The sequence below is a fragment of the Euprymna scolopes genome, chromosome 16, assembly GCF_053919585.1.
Source record: "Euprymna scolopes isolate OS-2025 chromosome 16, ASM5391958v1, whole genome shotgun sequence".
In the NCBI taxonomy this organism is placed as follows: Eukaryota; Metazoa; Mollusca; class Cephalopoda; order Sepiida; family Sepiolidae; genus Euprymna; species Euprymna scolopes.
The window spans coordinates 45,628,101-45,638,100 of record NC_136497.1 but is presented as its reverse complement, the minus strand read 5'-3'; positions in this window follow the sequence as shown (position 1 = coordinate 45,638,100).

Below are 10,000 nucleotides of genomic sequence, written 5' to 3'. Positions count from 1 at the left end.
TAACACACTGCATAAAATGTTTCATTTTCTGCAAATTTATCAATTCAAAATAATAAATTTTCTGATTACTATGTTAAGCTTATTATTTATGCATTATTTAATATTAAGCTTATAAAAATATTATTAAGCCTATTATTTATTAAGTATTTATTATTAAGCTTATTATTCATTTAGTATTTATTATTAAGTTTATTATTTATTAATTAATTATTAGTAAGCTTATTATTTATTTAGTATTTTTTTTACACAGTGATCACCACTTATCAAGGCCCGGAAGCCACTCAGGGATAAGGGTTATTGTAAGTACATCACGTTAGTGAGGAGATTTTATGAAGTGTTTAATTAAGGGGGCGGTTCATTAGGAATTTGTTAACATTAGACTTGAAGACATCCAAGTTGTAGTCCGGAGGGAAGCAGGCAGACGGAACAGAGTTCCACAGGCGTGCAGTTCTAAGAAAGAAGCTTTGTTCATCGAATCTCCGTTTTGATTTATGCACAGATATAGAGTGGGGGAAATTTTTCACAGTGGATTCAGCTAGACGGGTGTTTTCCGTGAAAGATTGGCGAGGGGGGACCAGGGATTGGAGTTCAGACGAGCACCTGCCATGAAAATAACGATAAAACAAGGATAGGCTCGCAACGTCTCTTCTGTGTGAGAGGGGTTGCAGGGTAGAGAAAAGGGCATCCCCCACTAAACCACGAAGTCTATTTTGTACTCTGTCAAGGCATGATAGGCTGTTTTTGGCAGCTCCTGCCCAGATATGGCAACAGTATTCCATCCTTGGCCGTACTTTGCTTTTATATAGATAGAGAATTGCATCAGTAGTAAGATATCTTCTGGAGCGGTAGAAGGATCCCTCCATCATTCCTGCGACCTTGGCAACAGCCTTGATGTACGTGTTCCATTTCAGATCAGGAGTAAAGGTCAAACCCAGAAGCTTGTCAAAACACGGGGCCTCACCCAGACGAGAACCATCCATCACAATTGATGCCAGATGGGGATCAGAGCGTTGATGATGTAAGGATAGGAGTTTGGTTTTGGATGCATTAAAGGTAACTAGCCACATCTTCCCCCACTGAACCACGCGCTCGAGATCAGAGGAGAGAGAATCCGAGAGAACTTCGTCATTTACAGCCTTTGATGTGTTGCCGTAGATGGTCGTGTCATCAGCATAGATGTCAACGAATGATTTAAGTATGTGTTTAGGAAGGTCATTGATGTAGATCAGGAAGAGAGTTGGGCCCAGGATTGACCCCTGAGGGACTCCAGCATTTATATTGCAGGCCTCCGATTTTTGTCCATCTTCCACTACTCTTATGAGCCTATCAAAGAGAAATGATTTAATGATTGAGAAAACATTTCCAGTTATACCGTAGCTGGAAATCTTGTGAAGTAGACCCTTATGCCATACCTTGTCAAAGGCCTTTGATATGTCAAGAGCAATTGCCCTAGAAAGGAAGCCTTTGTCAAGAGATTCACTAATCCTGTGGGATATAACCGTCAGCACATCTGCGGTAGATCTTGCAGAGCGGAAACCATATTGTGTGTCACTAAGAAGGTTATTCCTGCTGAGGTGGTTGACTATTTCTCTATTTAATATTGACTCCAGTAACTTACTCATAACACAGAGAAGACTTATTGGTCTGTATTGAGAGGGAGATGACTTATCACCTGAATTCTTAAATACAGGGCAAACTGATGAGGTCTTCCAGGGGGTCGGAAAGCACTTCTCCTTAAGGCAGCGCTTAAATAGTTTCGTAAGTATGGGAGCAAGTTCTGGTTGAAGCTTTTTTAACACTATAATTGGGATGCCATCAGGGCCAGTTGCTTTACTGGAGTCAAGGTTTTTTATTAGCTTGGCGACCTCATGCACGGATATTTGTATGTTACCTAGCTTGTTCTGTGTTATAGGAGGAAATATGGGGAGTTGATGGCCTTCGTCGCATAGGGTAGAATTAGCTGCAAAGTTCTTTGCAAATAGTTTGGCCTTGTCTGACGCTGACGAGATAACCTCTGGTCCATTGATAATGGTTGGGATAGAACGCACACTTCTGTTCAGGATCCTATTTGTTATTTGCCAAAACTGGTGGGAACCAAGCCGCTGATCAGCTACCTTGGATTTAACAGACTGGGCATATAGCTCTCTTGCATTTTTTATTACTCTTTTACAGTGGTTGCTGGCAGTCCTGAAAGCAGCTTTAGTCTCAGTGCATCTATTACGTTGGTAGTTATGGAAAAAGTGATTTCTGTGCGCGATAGCAGCAGCACATTCTGGGGAGAACCATGGCTGGCTGTTAGGTTTTTGTTGGAATTTTTTAGATGGTATGAATTGGTCTATGCCTACAATTAACCATTCGGTCAGATCTGATACTATAGAGGACACTTCCTTTTTTAACATGGAGTGCAGAGGTAAATCAGATATGAATGTACGGAAGCTATCCCAGTCAACCATAGAGTATCGAAATTTAGTATTTATTATAAAGTTTACTATTTATTTATTATTTATTATTATTATTATTTATGTATTATTAAGTTTATTATTTATTTATTATTAAGCTTATTATTTATTTATTATCTATTATTCAGTTCATTATTTATTTAGTATTTATTATGAGGCTTATTATTTATTCATTATTTATTATTAAGATTATTATTCATGTATCATTTATTATTAAGTTCCATATGTGTTTATTATTTATGATTAAGTTTATTATTTATTTATTATTTATTATTCAGATTATTATTTATTATTAAGATTATTATTTATTTATTATTTATTATTAAGATTATTATTTATTTATTTATTATTAATTATTAAGATTATTATTCATGTATAATTTATTATTAAGTTCCATATGTGTTTATTATTTATGATTAAGTTTATTATTTATTTATTATTTATTATTAAGATTATTATTTATGATTTAGTTTATTATTTATTTATTATTTATTATTAAGATTATTATTTATCATTTATAATTAAGTTTATTATTTTTTTATTATTAAGCTTATTATTTATTATTAAGTTTATTATTTATTTATCATTTATTATTAAGTTTATTACTTATGTATTAATTATTATTAAGCTTATTATTTATTATTAAGTTTATTATTTATTTATTATTTAATATTAAGTTTATTACTTATTTATTAATTATTATTAAGCTTATTATTTATTTATTATTTATTATTTATTTATTATTATTATTAACTTATTAGTATTTATTATTAAGTTTATTATTTATTATTAAGCTTGTTTTTATTGATTATTTATCATTGTTTATTATTATTATTAAGTTTATTATTTATTTAGTAAGATTTTACTTTACAAAGTTCATTATTCGATATTTCTTACTAGCAATAATCAGTAATCTTCCCTGCAGACAGAATGACGGCGAACCACCTCAGACTTCTAACATTACCCGTCTATTTAGCAAACGATTCAACTCACATTGCTCATCAAAACCGCCGTTTGCCATTTCTTTGTCGCTGGCAATATCGGTTAGTCTCCCGTGAATTTTGAATGAAAATTATTTTCTCAATATTCAGGTTTTCTCAGCAACTTTCAAAAGAGATCTGTTTGGCGTTCTCTGGTGTCATTCATTACCTTTCTATGTAGTATTAAACAAGGTTGATGCAACATATGAGTGTGACTTTCTTGGAGAATGAGTCATTTTTTGAAATTTCTGATAATTACCGTTCAACTGGGCTCGTATAATATCATTCCTGTTTTCGTCTATTCTTATTTAATTTAACGTGTCGTTCGTAAATACTCAATCAGATACGTGCAGAAGGGAGTTGCAAGGAGTGCCCAAGCACCTGCTAATTTTACTTCTGTTTTTAAAGTTCCGTTTTCATAAAAATGTTGTATAGGCTTTTGCCCACTTTTTTTTTTCACATGAAAAGTTCTCTGTATACCACTGCGTTTAATGTTTTCTTTCCTATTTAGTTTGATTGCAGATGAAGACAAAGAGCTAATCTATTAAAGTAAGCATTGATGAATTCTGAGGTAAATGATGAGGAATATTTTAGAGCAGAGCAAATGATTAGCGAAATGCATTAAAAGTGGTGGCGGAATATATATATATATATATATATATATATATATATATATATATATATATATATATATATATATACTGCATATTAAGTTATTAACGAGTTTATATTTTTTAAATATTTAAGGAACGAGTAAACAAAAATCTATGAAACTTTCAGAAAGTGCTTACAATATTATTCAGCTACTCCAGTCAGAAAATAAAAGTATTTAAAGCAGTATTAGCGAAACTATGGCAGGAGATAGGAATATATGTTGATTTCATTGTGTCGTTGAGAAAAAACACAATATACCCATAATTTGTTTATTGAAACAATTTTCCAACATTAAATGAACTGGGAAATGATTAGAACACAATAACTGCATAGCAATTTCTACATTGACATAAGTAATAGGGGATATGCGATCCTTTTTATGAATGACTTGTAAAAGACGTTGGTCAACAGAATTAGTCAAATTTATGATTTCGCCAACAGTTATTCCTCGCGATACCTCTTGGAGAGCATCCCACAACTCATCTGTGCTCTTAAATTAGCCTCCACTTGCATAGAGGTGTCACTTCATGATACTCCAAAGGTTCTCGATTGGGTTTAACTCTGGTGACTTTGCATGCTACTCCATCTTCCGTAGCCCAAATACTCTTTGGTTTTGATTGCTGCATATGAGGGAGCATTATCCTGCATTTATGCAGGATAATGCTCCCTCGCATGCAGCAAACAAAAGCAAAGAGTATTCGCATAGTGGTTCTACTGAACGTCAACCTTTGCTACTTCAACCACGGTTCAAAGTGCTCCTGCAGAAAAGCTATTTAAGCATTTGACGTCATTTTCACGCCTTCTGGGACTCTTCATGGGGCAACTAAAGTACCTCCGATAAGCAGTATCCTTCCACCACCTTGTTGATGCCTTAAACGTCGATGACGATGTGGTTTATCTAGGATCCATCCCTTGCTCCAGCCATCTGGGCTATCAAGAGTGACACGCACTTACTTCGTGAACAAAAATTTTGAAAAATCCGTTCTCATGCTGTCCTCTGCCCACTTCGAACTGTTTTTGTATGTGGGGTGGCTTTGTCACAGGCTTAACAGACTTTTTCACTTCTTTCAAAAGGCGACATTGAGTACTTTTTCCGACATTCTTCAATCCAGCTTGGTCAAAGATATCTCGACTTGTCTTCCCATGGTTCTTAACTACTTCACCTTAAATTTGGAGTAGAGAACGGCGTGAAACAACCCTAGATTAAACTTATCGGCTCTCTTACGTACCTTTATAGAGTCCTTGACAAAGTTCCTCACAGTTTGATGGTATGTTGCTATGATTTTCAATATTTCGAGGGTAGTTTTACCTTTTGTTAGCTGTTCTGTAATAGTACTCCTTTCAGAACTACACAAACCATCTTCACGACCAATTTTTTTTACGAAACAAATTTCCTTGTTAATAATTAGACACACATCAAATACCGTGGATTGAGCAATTGCGATGGCAACTTGTTTACATTGCGCGGAAGAGTACGAAAATATCACAGTAAGCGCGGCTCAGCATTCCAACGTTTCCGAAGTTTTTGATACGAAACTACCGGTATGTTTCTGAAACTGGTAAAAAAAATGTTATCTCGTTAATAATTTGACGCACGATATATATATATATATATATATATATATATATATATATATATATATATATATATATATATAGAGAGAGAGAGAGAGAGAGAGAGAGAGAGAGAGATAGATATAGATATAAATCTAGGCTTGAGATATTCAAAAGTAGAGACTGATGAACCCAACTGATCGATAAACAGAAAATATTTTCAGTCAATGAGACTTCGTCAGGCGACCCTGAACTATTCGACGCTATAGCTATATTTTACATTATACGCTATATTTTCTTGTTTTCCATAGCGTCAAATGGTTCAAAGTCGCCTTACGAAGTCTCATTGACTTAAACAAAACACTGTTTACCTTCGCACAAATAATAATAATAATAATAATAATAATAATAATAAAAATGATATATATATATTTCATATATATATATATATATATTTCATATATATATATATATATATATATATTTCATGTATATATATTTCACATATATATATATATATATATATATCATGTATAGAATAAAGAAAAGTGTGTAAACCCACTAGTTAATTAATAAATAAACACAATTCTTAAATTAAAACAGATATTTCGTTCTTTAAAAGCAATTATAACTCCGTAGTAAAAATCAAGGGGATATATGAGGTAAGATGTGGTACAGTGAGACAAGGAATTCCTTTTCAATGAAGCCATTTATTCACGACGGAAATATTGGTTCAGATTTAGATACATATTGGGGTTGATACTATAAGTGGCCTGTTCACATGTTTATCCACTATGCTACATGTGAATTATTTCGTCCGCGTGAAATATTCAGTATAACTGTTCAAACTGTTCAAACTGTTCAGTATAACTGTTCAAACTGTTCAAACTGTTCAGTATAACTGTTCAAACTGTTCAAACCTGTCGCACGATTTATACTCCTGGATACACGGCCATTTAACTTAAATCAAATGCACCAAATTGATTAACCCAATTTCGACAGCTATGTAAATCAGATGTGTTTCTCTGTGTATACATTATTATAAAATATTATAATAATTCGTGAAACCATTTTACTTAATGTATTTATTGAGCTTATCTATTGTCAATGAAAGTCGATACATCGTTAACTCTATATAAATTTGATTTTTATTATCATAATTCTTTATATGCAGAGATACATATTTATAAAGAGCGGAATAAGGGGGTTTACTTTAGCGAGATTGCTTATAAGAGAAAAATTAGTTAAAGCCATATGACGGGCAGATTATTCTGCTAAAGTTTGCAACCAATATCGGTATGGCCATTCAATATGAAGTCCTAAAAATATTCACCAATTGATTACAACGCCCGAAAGAAACAAAAGCCGGTGCGGGATTATGGTTAGAGTAAACACATCGCTTAGTTATTCCCTTGTTCCCCGAGATCTTCACCTCGCCTTCTCTTTTTCTTCGATTTCGTCTTTTTATTCTTGTTCTTCTTCCTATTACTCTACCTTTTCTTTTTGCTTTATCTAGATATTCTTTTTTTATTTACTTCAGTAATCTTTCTGTATCTTCTCTTTCTTTTTTCTTTATTTAATCTGTTTTTTTTTTTTACATTTTATTGCAATAATTGTCTCCTACTAATTCTTTAAATTTCATTTTCATTGTGCATTACTTTTTTTTCTAGCTCTCCATTTCATTAGTTTTTTTTTTTTCGAGTTTCTTATGTCTAATATTTTTTTTCATTTTCGTTCTCTACTTCTTTTTTTGTCTCGTTCACATCTGTTTCTTATATGCCAACTTTTTCGTCCATTTCTGTCCATTTTGTTCGTATGTCTGCCTTGCCATCCTTTTATCCTCACTTTTATTAATTTTTGTTTTATTTTCTCTCATCTTTGGCTATTTTCTTCTATAAACTATCTACTAATGCTTTCTTTCTATATTTTTGTCCTTTTGTCTTTCTATTTTCTCGCCCAACCTTTTCCCTCCTACACGTCTTATTTTCATTGCAGTTACATTCAATTATGCCCATTATATTATTCGTTTTTCCTCTTTTCTTCTTTATATCGCCATTTTTTCTTTTTCTCTTTTTATTTGTCCTATCTCTTCTTTTTTTCATTTCTTTAGCCGTTTTTTTTATATCCAATCTTTTATTTTCCTGTAACTTTTCTTGCTTCTCTGTTGAATGTTTGTAGCGTTTTTATACGTGTGTTTGCCCTTTCTTTTTTTTTGATTTGTCTTTGTATTTTTTAAAAAAATTTCGACCTTACAACGTATTCATCCTCATCTTTTTCTTTACATTCTTTTACTTTGTTTTCCTTAATTTTAGTCTATTTCTGATGTATTTCCTACCTTTTTTAATCATTTTCTTATTCATTCTTCTTCTTCCTTAGTTTTGTTCGTTTTCATTTTCTTTCTCATTTAATTTTTTGTTATGTCACTCTTCTTTTGTTTTTCTTCTCGTTTCCTCCATTTTTTGTCATTGTTCTTTTTATCTTATGTTTCGGATTCCTACTAATTCTTTTTCATTCAATTTGTCTTTTATTTGTATAATGTCAAAGTTTTCTTCAAGATTTTATGTTTGAGTTTTTTTCTTTAACATTTTTTTAGTTATGTTTGATTTTTCTTTTTTCTTATTGTCCATCTGTTTCTTTATTTTGTTTCATTTATTCTTTTTTTTCTAATTTTTGCTATTCGTTTTCTTTCTATTTTCTTCTTTTTTTATTCCTTGCTTTTTAAGTCCAACGTTCTTTCCTCACCTTTTTTGTCTTCGTCTTCTTTTTATTCTCTTCCATCATATCCGCATCTGCTTCGTTTTACATCTTTTCTTTATTCTAATATTCTTTCGTTAATTTTATTGTTCTTCCTTTTTCTTGTTCATTTCTGTCCTTTTATTGTTTGCATGCCTGCCTGTTATTTCTTTGAGTCTTTAGTTTTTTTTTTGTTTTTTTTACATAGGCATCACCACTTTTCAAGGCCAAGAGGCCACTCGAGGATAAGGGTAAAAGAGTGTACAGTAGAAATTGGACAATATAGATACCGTTAGTAATGGAAATTCGGTAAATTTGTTAACTTATATGGAACGGCTCATCAAAAACTTGTTTACGTTAGACTTGAAGGATACCATATTGTAGTCAGCTGGATAGCAGAAAAACGGAAGACAATTCCATAGGCGTGCAGTTATAAGAAAGAAGCTTTGTTCATGGAATCTACGTTTAGGTTTAGGCACAGATAAAGAGTAGGGGAAATTAGTGATAGTGTTTTCTGCTAGACGGGTGTTTCTTGTGAAAGTTTGGCGAGGGGAGACCATAGAATGGAGCGCAGCCGAGCACCTGCCATGAAAATAACGATAAAGCAGAGACAAACTCGCAACATCTCTTCTGTGAGAAAGAGGTTGCAGGGAAGAGAAAAGGACATCCCCCACAAGTCTATGAAGTCTATTTTGAATTCTATCAAAGTAGGATACGTCCTTTCTAACGGCTCCTGCCCAGATGTGGCAACAGTACCTCATCCTTGGACGTACCTGGTTCTTATATAGATAGAGAATTGGTTCAGCAGTGAGATATCTACTGGATCGATAGAAGGATCCCACCATTTTTCCAGCGGCTTTGGCAAGAAGCTTGTCAAAACTTGAGGCCTCCCAAAGATGAGAGCCATTCATTTCAATTGATACCAGATGGGGATTAGAACGTTGATGATGTAAAGATAACTGTTTTCTCACTTCTTTCTTATATCTGACCGATTATTTTTATGATCACAGTTTTTTTTTTAATTTGTAAAATTAATTGTTGTTGTTGTTATCGATTTTGTTGCCATCTTTTTCTTCTTCTTTTTCATTTCGTTTTAATTCTTCTATTGCTACTGCATAATCCTTTTCCTCTTCTCGCTATATTTCTTATTAATCCTTCATTTTCCGTTTACCTATTCTATCATTTCCTCTATTTTATCTCCATTTTACTCCATATTGCATTTTTTCTTATACCCGACCGTTCCTTTTCTTATCTTTTTCTCGTCTTTTTCTTATCTTTTTCTGATCTTTTCTTTTATTCTTCTCGCTCGCTTTCTCTCTGTCTCTTTCCTTCAAGAAGAGTGCTCATGCTCCACGAAAGAAACTACAAGTGAAGTTAATATAGCGGCCGTAGTATACGCAGGTCTCAGTTCTTATCCTCTGCATATAAATTTTCTAATATCGGATTGTTCTACTTATTTTATTTGTTGACTTTTCTGCATCCTTTTCTCTGTTTCTTCCACACACTGTCTATCAATTTATTTTTCTGTCTATCTCCCGCACCCACTTTGCCGGTTCCCAGGAGAGCGCCTTTTCCGCTCAATGCAATTGAATGCTGTGGAATTCCAGTAGTGCATTCCCA